The sequence below is a fragment of the Chelonia mydas genome, chromosome 15 (assembly GCF_015237465.2).
Source record: "Chelonia mydas isolate rCheMyd1 chromosome 15, rCheMyd1.pri.v2, whole genome shotgun sequence".
Lineage (NCBI taxonomy): Eukaryota > Metazoa > Chordata > Testudines > Cheloniidae > Chelonia > Chelonia mydas.
The window spans coordinates 5,754,454-5,766,736 of NC_057856.1; the positions used below are offsets into that span (position 1 = coordinate 5,754,454).

General features: G+C 51.2%; 1 protein-coding gene across 2 annotated transcripts in view; it reads left to right on the forward strand.

The window, feature by feature from the left end:
* SCARF2 (scavenger receptor class F member 2) overlaps positions 1 to 12,283 on the forward strand; it is a 102,019-nt gene that overhangs the window by 53,149 nt on the left and 36,587 nt on the right. The gene's annotated exons all lie outside the window — the stretch shown is intronic.

A 12,283-nucleotide genomic window follows, 5' to 3' on the forward strand; every position in this document is an offset into this window, starting at 1 on the left:
TTTTGGATGGAAAAATTTTGGGGGAAAAATTTAAAATTTCCTTCAAGTTTTGGAAACCATCCATAGCCTGAGAACTCCCTCCCCTGGGAGACACTATCCTAGAATCTCCCCCCCTGCTCCCAGGAGGCTATCCTAGAATAATCTCCCCCCAGGAGAGAGAGCCTAGAATTTCCTCTCCCCAACCCCTGCCCTCTCCCAGCACCCTCCAGCTCAGACTGGCAAAGATCATGCACTCCTTACAAACTGAGCAGCAGCCAGCTTCGGGGATGGCTTAAGGTATGTCTACTCTGGAGCTGGAGGTGCCATTCCCCGCAGAGTAGCCGTGGCAGAGCTAGCAACGGGAGGGGCAAGCTGTCCTGAGTACATACCAAGGATCTTAGACAGGATCGCACCCGGCCAGCTAGTCCCCCCGCCCGCCACTCATCCAGGTGTGGCTATCCTCTGCTTTTAGGGCTGGCTCGGTCAGGAAAGAGGTGGCCTAACTGGAGAGATTCCAGAGGAGAGTGACAAAAACGTTCAAATGTTTACAAAACCTGACGCAGGTGGAAAGGTTAAAAAATGGGGCATGTTTAGTAGTGAAAGAAGGAGGAGGAGAAGGACCTTGGAGTATTGGTTGATCACAGGATGACTATGAGCTGCCAATGTGATATCGCCGTGAAAAAAACTAATGCGGTCTTGGGATGCATTAGGCGAGGTATTTCCAGTAGACATAAGGAGGTTTTAGTACTGTTATACAAGGCACTGGTGAGACCTCACCTGGAATACGGGGTGCAGTTCTGGTCTCCCATGTTTAGGAAGGATGAATTCAAACTGGAACTGGTACAGAGATGGGCTACTAGGATGATCCAAGGAATGGAAAACCTGTCTTATGAAAGGAGACTCAAGGAGCTTGGCTTGTTTAGCCTAACCAAAAGAAGGTTGAGGGGAGATATGATTGCTCTCTATAAATATATCAGAGGGATAAATACCGGAGATGGAGAGGAATTATTTAAGCTCAGTACCAATGTGGACACAAGAACAAATGAATATAAATTGGTCATTGGGAAGTTTAGACTTGAAATTAGACGAAGGTTTCTAACCATCAGGGGAGTGAAGTTTTGGAATAGCCTTCCAAGGGAAGCAGTGGGGGCAAAAGATCTATCTGGCTTTAAGATTAAACTCGATAAGTTTATGGAGGAGATGGTATGATGGGATAATATGATTTTGGCAATTAATTGATCTTTGAATATTCATGGTAAATAGGCCCAATGGCCTGTGATGGGATGTTAGATGGGGTGGGATCTGAGTTACTACAGAGAATTCTTTCCTGGGTATCTGGCTGTTGAATCTTGCCCATATGCTCAGGGTTCAGCTGATCGCCATATTTGGGGTTGGGAAGGAATTTTCCTCCAGGGCAGATTGGAAGAGGCCCTGGGGTTTTTCACCTTCCTCTGTAGCATGGGGCACGGGTCACTTGCTGGAGGATTCTCTGCACCTTGAAGTCTTTAAACCACGATTTGAGGACTTCAATAGCTAAGACATAGGTGAGAGGTTTATCGCAGGAGTGGGTGGGTGAGATTCTGTGGCCTGCATTGTGCAGGAGGTCAGACTAGATGATCATAATGGTCCCTTCTGACCTTAATATCTATGAATCTAAGAAGACTGATGTGGGGAGGCTGACAACAGTCTTCAAACGTGTTAAGGGCTGCTATAAAGAGGATGATGATTGATTGTTGTCTGTCCCCTGATGGCAGGACAAGAAGTAATGGGCTTCATCTGCAGTGAGGGAGATTTAGGTTCGATATTAGGAAATCTTGTCTAACTAAAGGGATAGTTCAGCTCTGGAGCAGGTTCCCAAGGGAGGGTGTGGAATCCCGTCATTGGAGGATTTTAAGACCAGGTTGGACAAACACCCGTCAGGGATGGTCTAAGGTTATTTGGTCCTGCCTCAGCCCTTGTTGCCTCTGTGTCCCTGGGGAGCAGCTGCTGGGCCAGCTGTACTCATGGCCCCATTAGCAAACACCCCGATCCCTCTCCTTGTGCAGCAGGCCTGGGCCCCACAGTGCCAGGCTCTGACAGGCAAGTTTAAATCCCCACCCTGAACGTCACCTCCCTGCAGGGTCAGCATTTATCTTGCTGCCTGAAAAGGAAAAGTGGCAAAGAGCCAGTCCTGCTGGAGTGCGGTCTGGGAGCCTGCCCAGCCACCATGTCCTCACTGTGGTACTGAGGTACCTGTGCCCCTGAGTGGGGGGCAGGTCCTGAGCCCCCTGCTCTACTGCCCTGGCACCTGGAATCTCCAGGGGAAAACGCTGCACTCAGCATGGCCGTAGCAATGCTGTGTGCACATGACCTCAGCCTCTGCTCCTCCCACCATCCCCTGGAGGGCTCATAGTCCTTTCCAGCATAGGCCCAGCCATGCACTCTGTACTGCCAATCAGCCTCTTGCCCCTGACCCCAAGGGGAAGCCTGACCCCCTTATGCCTGCAGGAGCTCAATGGATATTCCAGCCGCTGAGGTTGGTGGGTTCAACACTCAGGTCAGGCTCTGCCAGAGGTCGGGCTGCAACCAGAGCCCCGTGAGCCTGTGTTACCCTTCAGTCTCTAGTCACAGCTCTTAGCTCAGTCTCTCATTTTATTTACACAGTAGATCATCGAGCAATTCTTACTGCCACTCTGGATGCACATGTAGCACCCACCCTGGGCGTGTGCTGCTCAGTGTACACCAGACAGGCAGAAACATGGGAGAAACAGCATGTGTCTGACTGTTAAAGTGCATGTTCAGAGATGGATGGTCTTGTGGTCAAAGCGCAGCACTGGGGAGCAGGGGTTGTGGGGGCGAAGCCTGAGCTCAGCACTTACTCTGTGACCTTAGACGGGTCTCATCCAGTGTTGTAGTGGTAAAAAAAAAAAAAGTGAGTAAATGAACCTAAACTAAACTCCACTTTCCAAGAAAGAGAAGTGGATAAACTGTTTACCCTGGTCTATGCTACCGGTCTCATCGCTGCTCTGTGTCTCAGCAGACTGGGGGGAAGTCCCTGCAGGGACATGATACGGCACCATGCAATAGTGGTTGTAAAGTGCTTTGAGATCCTCCCTCTACAAGTGCTCTCAGCCTCTGGCTCATGCCCCTAGGCCAAGGGGGCATTTGGGGGCAGGAAGAGGAAAATGCAGCATTAACCAGACCAAGGTGTTTCCCGACATGTTTGGAAATGGCGCCTTGCCCATCATCCAAGGAACCAAGGAGGTGAGTGTGCCCTTGCCCTAGATCTCCCACAAAGCAGCCACCTGTAGAGGGCACAGAACCCTATCAATGAGAAATCTCCATGATGGGAACTGTGCTGCGTGATTGCCAAATGCTGGGAGATCAGTCAAGCGGCCCATTCACACAGGGAGAAGAGAGCTGGCATAGGAGCTCATTAATCTGGTGGACAAGGCAGAATGGGCTCCGACGGCTGGGAGCTAATGCTAGGCAAATTCAGAATAGAAACACGGCACCGATTTTTAACAGTGAGGGGAAGTAGCCATTGGAACAATTTATCCAAGGACATGGGGGATTGCCTATAACTGGGAGCCCTTCAGTCAGGACTGGGGGTCTCTTTCTAAAGATCTGCTCTGGCTTAACTAGAGGTTATTGGACTAGACGCAGGAATCCCTGGGTGGGTTCTCTGCCCTGTAAACCCAGGAGGTCAGACTAGATCAGGATGGGCACTTCTGGCCTTGGAATCTGTGAATCCATAACAAAAATCCAACTTGAATGGGAGCACTTTTGCTCAGCCAGGACCCTAGCCCCTCACCCCTGCTCCTCATTCCATTCTGCTCAGATGGGTCTCTCGCCCCCCCTACCTCTCTCCTCCCCTCTGCTGCTCAGCCAGGGCCCCCACTTGGTGCACTCCCCCCATTTCTACAGTAATGCTGGTTAAAATCAATGTAAAATGTTTCACAGCAGGGGAGTGCATTTTCCCTCATTGTCTGCAATGACTGAACTACTTTTGCAGACACTTTCCAAACATTTTCGACCTCAGACACAGACTGAGCCTGGAAATTTCAACCAAAAAGGTGAAGATTTCTGAAAACTCTCGGTAATTGCAAACAGGTTTTTAGTAATGGCCACTCTTAGCAGCCTTCAATCCCCTGGCTTGGGCCCAACCCCCAGGGCTTTGCCATCTGCCAGTGCAGCTGTCCTCCAGTGCAGGGTGACAGGGGGGTGCAGCCACCTCTGGGCAGAAAGTCCATCTAACAATGTACTGCAAAGAGGCCCTGAGAGTCAGGGAAAGCACTGCCAAGCGGAAGCTCAGGGAAATGTAGATTGGAAGAACATAGTTACCGCCATAGAATTCGGACAAGACACCAGGGTCAAACTTGTGCTGTTACAAGGGCCATGAAATCCTTGATGCCCACAAGGGATCAGGTCTGAACCTCCCCAGCCGGCATAGCAGCAGAGTGACGCTGATGTGGAGAAAAGTGTACGACCTGTGGAGTAACCGGTCCCATTACACCCTCAGCTTCCCCAGGGCTTCCCGACTAAGTACTGGCCTCCTGACTTGATAGCTGCCCCAATACCACCCACGTGGGCAGATGGGCTCAGCCTTGGGCACCTAGCCCCAGCGCTGCTCATGCGTCTACTGCCAAACTGTTCTTTTCTCCCCAAGCCGAGAATCACACCTGCCGGCCGCTGTGCCCAGACAGTGACTGCAAGGCTGCGTGAAAGTGAAAAGGAAACAGACGCCACTGGGACTGGGACCAAACAGCTCACTGAGAGAAAAATTCGAAGAGGGTCAAAATGTCTGGCTGTTCGGGGGAAATGGACACGTTGGGTAGCTCAGTAGAGGACTGGCCCACTTGTAGCGAGAGACTGCAATGGCCTATATGTGATGACAGGGCATGGGCAGTCATGCCTAATGGCTAGAGCAGGAATCATGCCTGGTGGTTGCAGCAGGAGTTCAGAGCCAGGAACCAGAGTCAAGGGTCAGAGCTGGAGTCAGAAACCAGAGTCAAGCTGGGGTCAGAGCTGGAGCCAGGAGGAAGCAGGGCTGGAACAGAGTGGAGCAGGACAAGAATAAGGCTGGAGCAAGGCTAGGAACAAGGCAGGCACAGGAGCAATCGCAGCTGCAGGGTTAATTGATGACCAGTCAGCAACCTGCTGCTGCTGAGTTCAGAAGCAGGCCTACTGGTTCCCTCCTGCCAATCAAGCAGGCTGGTCAATCATACTGTCCTACCACAGCCCAGCTGGCTAGTCCTCAGGCTCAGCTAAAGAATCTCACTCCTGATGGTATCCTCCTCTCAAGGAGTCCTTCCAAGGGCCCTCTGCCCAGGCTTCTCTGGATGAACTCAGCGGAGGTCCCACAGTAGATCTGGTCTGTGGATATTCTCTGCTAGCTCCCATCATCAGGACCATTGCATTCCCAATCCACTAAGTAATGAAGCTTACCCTGCCCTCTCTGGGAGTCCAGAATCTGTTGGACTAGGTGTTCCTTTTGTCCTGATACTGTTATGGGTGGCAGTGGCATGTGGACCAATCAGGAAATGGGTTTTGTACATAAGGTTTTAGGAAGGAGAGGTGGAATACTGGGTGGGTTTTCATTGACTCCAGTATTTGCAGTTTGAATGTCACTGGGTTGATTTTCTCCAAGATCTTGAATGGACCTATGCATTGACAGTCTAACTTGGCTAACAGTCATGTTAACCTGAGGATTCTGGCTGACAGCCAGACCCTGTCCCTGGTGGCCCTGACTGGCATAGCACTTGTAGGTCTCTGGCAGCTTCCAGCTGCTCCCTGAGCTCCTCCTGATGAGTGACTAGATCTGCCACTGCAGGAACCAAGGAAACTATGGGTAACGCTGGGTGGAAATATGGGTGGAAGCCAAAGTTGGTGTAGAACAGTCTGTGTTGGGTAGAGGTATGCCCCAGCTTGTTATAGGCAAATTCTACAAAAGGCAGCAGGGAGACCCAATCACCCTGTTGACAATTTAGGAAGCAACAGCGGTACTCGAAGCAGCGTTAGGCACCTGCAACCTAGGCAATCGCAGAAGGCCCCAAAGCAGCTGGAGAGCCCTCTGAAAGCACGGTCCAGTCCATGAGGACCTTCCATTGGCCTGCTTGACAGCTGCTCCGTCCTGATCCCCAATGGGGGCTCTGATTGAAGGACAGCCCTGCTACCTGGCTCTAGCTCCACTCCTGGTGGCTCCAGCACCTGCACTCCCCTTCTCAATCCCAGCTGCAGCAGTTCCCATGCTGACCCGTCTCTGCGTGCTCCACCCAATCTCCCCACTGGGTGAGGGAAAGGGACTGCCTGGCAGCCAGGGAGCACAAGGGCCAGAGCTAAGAGGAGCCCAGGGCCAGCTGGAGCCAGATAGCAGGGCCACCTTTACAGTGGAGCCCCCAATGGGAACAGGAAGGAACAGCTGATTCCTGGTGGGCCAAACAAAAGGCCTTTGCTGGTGGCTATGGTACCTATGCTCCCCTGCCAGATGGCCCCTTTCCCTCCCCTGCAGGGCATTCTCTGAGCCAGCAGGTGCCAGTGCTGGACTCGGGAAGGAGTGGGGGATGCTCAGAGGTGGGTCAGTGCAGGAAACTTGCAGTCCAGAACTGGGCAGGGGAGTGCAGGGGCTGGGAGGTTGAGGTGGACTCAGAGGTGGAGTCAAAGCTGAGTAGCAGAGCTGCCTGGACATTGGAGACCCCAGCTGGAGGCACAGGGAAAGGATGGGCTCTAGGGGGAGTCACTCCCTGCTTCCCCAGGCCTCTCCCAGCTCCACCACTACCCCCATCTTCCTCCCACTCCCAAGTAGGGGCCCCGGAATTGAGCTTTTCAGGGGGCACCTATGGGACAAATGCCAAAACTGGGAGGTACTGCTCCGGGATCTGATTTACCCATTCTGTCTGTCCATAGTGTGTGGATGGTATGCTGATGAGATAAGAAGTGCTGTGCTTAGGAGCCTAAAAAACTCATGCCAGAAGTGCGCAATAAATCGCCTTGATCTGACACAATGGCAGTTGGAAGTCCATGGAGCCAGAAGACATGTTCTAGAAGAGGTGGACTGTCTCTGAGGTGGTTGGTACTGTGCAGGAAGGAACAAAAAGTGCCATCTTGATCATCCACTGTGCACTACTGAGAACGAGGCAGATCCATAGTGAAGTCCAGAGACACGGTGGACCAGGGCTAGGACAGGTTGGGCAGTGGCTGGAGAAGGCTGAGTGGCTTCACATGTGTGTTTCTGATTCAGGAGCAAAGGTCACAAAAGCTAATGTATTTCTTGACAAAGTGCTTACCCAGCCACCAGAAGGTCCATAAAACTAAGCTCCACGTTTTAGTTTGGCAAAAGTGACCATTGAGAGGTGCATTGTGGCAGAATTTCTGGACTTTGCGTCAATGTAGAGCATCAGGGACATAAATGTGTTCCCCATGGTAGAGGAAATCTGAGCCGGGCTGAGTATTTGCATTGTCCAAAGCCTGGTCGATCTGGGTAGCAAATGGGTCATGAGGCAGCCGGGACCAAATGATGGACATTAGGCTCTCTCCACTGTTCCATTGACAAAATGTGTTGGTTTAAGGACTCAGAAGAGGTTCTGTGTGAGATCTGATATAATCATCTTTGAGGGACAAGGCATCCACCTTTCCATTTCTAGCACCTGGGCAGTAAGTCATGACAAACTCAAATTGGGCAAAAAATAGTGACCAACAGATCTGACGCTGATTTACATTTTGAGACATACAGAAATATTCCAAGTGCTTGTGGTCAGTAGGGACCTGAACCAGGCTCCTTCCAGGAGGTGGCGCCACTCTTCAACGGTTGCCTTGATCACCAGTAGTTTCTTATCCCAAATGTTGTAGTTCCTTTCTGCCAGGGTTAACTTTTGTGAATAAAAGGCATGTGGGTGGAGCTGATTATGTGACTCATTTGTTGCTACAGTACTGCTCCAATGGTGAAATTTGATGTATTGGCCTCCAGAGTAAATGGCTGGGTGGGATCTGTATGGACAAAGATGGGAGCCATGGTAAAAGCTCTCTTTAGTTGGTCAAAGGTGAATTGAGCCTCAGGAGACCAGACAAATCATTCTCCCTTCTGGAAGAGCACCCTCATAGGGGCTACCAGGTGGGAAAACCCTTAATAAAATGCTGGCAAAACTGAGGAACCGTTTTACCCGTTGCACTTCCCTCGGAGCTGCCCACTTGGAGATGGCAGATACCTTACATGAATCTATAGTCAGCCCTTTGGGGAAAATGGTGTACCCTAAGAACTTGATTGTGCTCTTGTCAAATTCAAACTTCTCTAGTTAAGCATAAAGGTGGTTCTGGTGGAGCCCTTCCAAGACCCAGGTCACATATTGGTCACGAAGGACCTGGGTCTCAGAGAAGATATCATCAAGGTAGATCACAATGATCTGGTCCAACATGTCTCTAAAAATATCTTTGATTAAATGTTGGAACATCACTGGGGCAATGCACAATCCAAAGGGCATTACCAAGTACTCAAAATGTGAGTACTGGGCATGGAAGGCAGTCTTCCACTCATCCTATTCCTGAATACAGACAAGGTTATAAGCTCCATAGAGGTCCAGCTTGGTAAAGATCTTAGCAGAGCGAAGTGTCTCAAGAGCAGTAAAAGGGTATCGATTCCAGATGGTTACCTTATTCAAGGCTCGATAGTCCACACAGTAGAGGCTCCAGAATTGACTAGTGCTTCTTGACTGGCCAGCATGGCAGGGTGCCATAGTCAAAGTGGAAGCTGGAGGGGTGTTGGCTGCTGGTTGGACACTGCAAAAGCCCTGGTGGACAGGTGTGGGCTCTGCATGGCCAAATGAGGGGAGGAAAACTGGCCCAGCTTAGATCCCTCTTTCGGAGCTGGGGCATTTCCTGATTGAGGTGTGGGTCAGGCCTTACATGGACAGGATGAAGCAAAATGCTCAGGTTGTCCAACAAACAGACAGAGGTCTTCTGTCCGGCATTGAGCCTACTCCCCTTTGGAGAGGTGGGTCTGGGCCATATCAACCTGCATGGGTTTGGGCTGCAGTGTGGGCACGTGAGATTGGCTGGTCAGGGCCATCAAAATTGGCATGGCTCAGAGTATCATCTACCTTTCTTGGTAGCATTTGGGTTAGGTGGTTTTTAACTTTAATGCACAGATCAATAAAAGCAACTAGGCCAGCCATAGGGTCTATCCTGCTGCTGTGAGGGAGCAAAGAGGGAACTAGCAGCTCCTTTCCAACTGAAATAGCTGTGGAAAAAATCTCCCTGCAGTGTGGCTGCATCTCATACTGTCGACTGCTGCAGGAAGCCTCCATTTGGCAGTAGTGCCAATTAAATTCCAAAACCGTACATCTGGTTTGGAGAACGTGTGGTCTGCATCTAATTATTGTGCAGATAAAAGAAGCCACTTCACAAACACAGACTCATTGTCAGAAGTATTTCTTGGGAAAAGTCTCAAAATAGTTTCCTTCGTCCATAGTTTGTTGGGCTCTCTGGCTCTTTGTGGCTGTGCTGGCACATTGCAGGATGGGGTTAGCTCTGGAAAGCATTGCCTGCTGTTTCCCCAGTGCAGAGCTCGAGGAGGGAATGGCAGCACCCCTGCTAGCAGCAGTGGAATGGCAGAATCTCTTCACAGTGAGTGGGGCCAGTTCAGGTTGTGGCTAATTCTAAACTTTGGCAGGTTTGCCCCATGTTCTGTGCAAAATCCTAGATCAGTAGTCCCCAAACTTTTTAATTTGTGCCCCTCCTTACCTCTGTCCACCTCCCACTGCCCTGCCAGCCAGGAGCGGGGGACTCAGTCAGGAGTAAGGGGGCCCAGCCTGGGGGCGGGAGCAGCTGAGGCTGGTAGCCAGGGCCCCAGGCACAGGGCCGGCAGATGCAGCCAAGAGCAGAGCCCTAGGCACAGGGCCAAGAGCAGAGCCCCAGCGTGGGGCTGGCAGCCATGAGCAGATCCTCGAGTGTGGGGTCGGCAGCCGGGGTGCAGCGCCAGCAGCCAATCCCCGGGACCAGGGCCAGGACGGGGCCAGGAGCGGAGCTGAGTGGCGCTCTCTCCCCGCCCTCTGTGGGAGCTGGCCCAGGCCCCAACCACACCCCCCCCCCCAAACATTCCTCCTTGCCCCCAAGAGGGGCGCGCTCCACAGACTGGGGACCTCTGTCCTAGATGAATATGGAGTGTCACTGTTTAGCACCCTCTAGTGACAGCATGGTAGCATGACAACATATCACAAGGCAATCAACTGTGGGAGGGCTAGAGGGAACTCTAGTGAGCACACAGCCTGTCTTCTGTGCTTCCCTTTCTAGGTGTCTCCTTGACTCTTCAGCCTATTCACATCACAGCATTATTATGGTTATTTCTTTATACTCCCTTAGCACCTGGAAGTCCCAGCCATGGAGCAGGGCTCCACTGTGCTAGGTGCAGTACAAACGCAGAACTAATTGTACTACCTATAGCCATGCTAGCGAACACTAGTCAAGGCCTGTTTTGCTTAAACCCAGTTGCGGGAGCCACACAACAAGCTGCATCAGGCAGAAAAAACAACTACTAACCTTCCCATAACTGTTGTTCTTCAAGGTGTGTTGCACATTCCACTGTAGGTCTGTGCATGCCTTGAGCACAGCCGTCAGAAATTTTTCCCTCAGTGGTACCCATTGGGTCAGCTCTGGCGCTTTCTGGGGCTGCGCACTTATAGCCCCAGTATAAAGGGCCCAACCGACCCCACACCCACTTAGTTCCTTCTTTCCGGCCAACTCCAAAAGAGGGGTAGGAGATTGGGTCGTGGAACAGACGTGTGCAACAGATCTTGAAGAACAACAGTCACGGAAAGGTTAGTAACTATTTTTTCTTCTTCGAGTGATTGCACATGTCCATTCCATGGTAGGTGACTCCCAAACAGTAGCATAGGAGGTGGGATCAAAGTTCATGGACATGCTGACTGTAAAACAGCTTGACTGAAGCTGGCATCATCCCTAGCTTGTTGAGTAATGGCGTAATGAATAGAAAACTTATGAACCAATGACCAAATTGCGGTTCTGCAAATGTCCTGGATAGGGGCCTGCGTCAGGAATGCTGCTGCTGATGCTTGTGCCCTTGTGGAGTGGGCAGTCAGGATAGCTGGTGGCATCCATCCACCAGCTCGTAACATGTGTGAATGCACAATGAGATCCAAGATGAAATTGTCTCAGCAGAGACGGGAAGGCCTTTCATCCTGTCAGCTACCATTACAAAGAGTTGGGTGGATCTACGGAACAGCTTGGTCCTCTCTATGTAGAACACTGGGGCACATCTAATATCCAGAATGTGAAGATGTTGCTCCTTCCTATTCGTGTGTGGCTTTGGGTAGAAAACTGGCAGGAAGATTGCCTGATTACTATGAAATGGAGAAAACACCTTTGGAAGGAAGGCAGGGTGAGGATGCAGCTGTACCTTACCCTTAAAGAAGACCGTGCATGGGGGTTCCAACATGAGGGCGTGGATCTCCGAGACCCCTTCTGGCCGAAGTAATGGCCACCAAGAAGGCCACCTTCCATGAAAGGTATGACAATGGGCACATTGCCAGCAGCTCAAATGTGGGACCCATACATTTTGATAAGACCATGGAGGGACAGGTTCTCGTATTTGGGGGTATAGTCTTTCTAGGCCCTTGAGGAAGCGGATGGGCATCTCATGTGAAAAAACGGACCGATTATCCACCGGGGGATGGAATGCTGAAATCGCTGCAGGGTCGACCTTAATTGATGAAATCACTAAACCCTGCTGTTTCAGGGGTAACAAATACTCAAGAACGCCCTGCAGAGATGACTGCATGGGTGAGACTCTGCACTGGGAAGCCCATTTTATTTGGAGAAGTATGTAGCCCTGGTAGAGGGATTCCTGCTACCTAAGAAGACTTGGCGAACCTGCTCCAAGCAGGCCAGCTCTGCATTATTTAGCCATGGAACTCCCAGGCCATCAGGTGGAGGGTGCCGAGATTTGGATGGAGCAGTCGGCTGTGGTCCTGGAAGATCAGGTCTTAAAATAGAGGTAGCAAAATCAGTCACTATGGAAAGGCCTAGCAGTGTGGCAAGCCAGTGCTGATAGGGCCAAGCTGGTGCTATGAGAATGACCCTCGCCTGATCCTGCTTGATTTTCAGTAGAACCTTGTGCATGAGCGGGATGGGGGGAGAGCATAGAGCAGGTGCACTGTCCATAGGAGCAAGAAGGCATCAGTGAGCGAACCTGGGCTGTGGCCACGCAGTGGTGACACTTTCTGTTGTGTCTGGTTGCGAACAGGTCTATCCGGGGAGCCCCCCACTTCTAGAAAAAATCCCTCATGATTTCCGGGTGAAGGGACCGCTTGAAAGA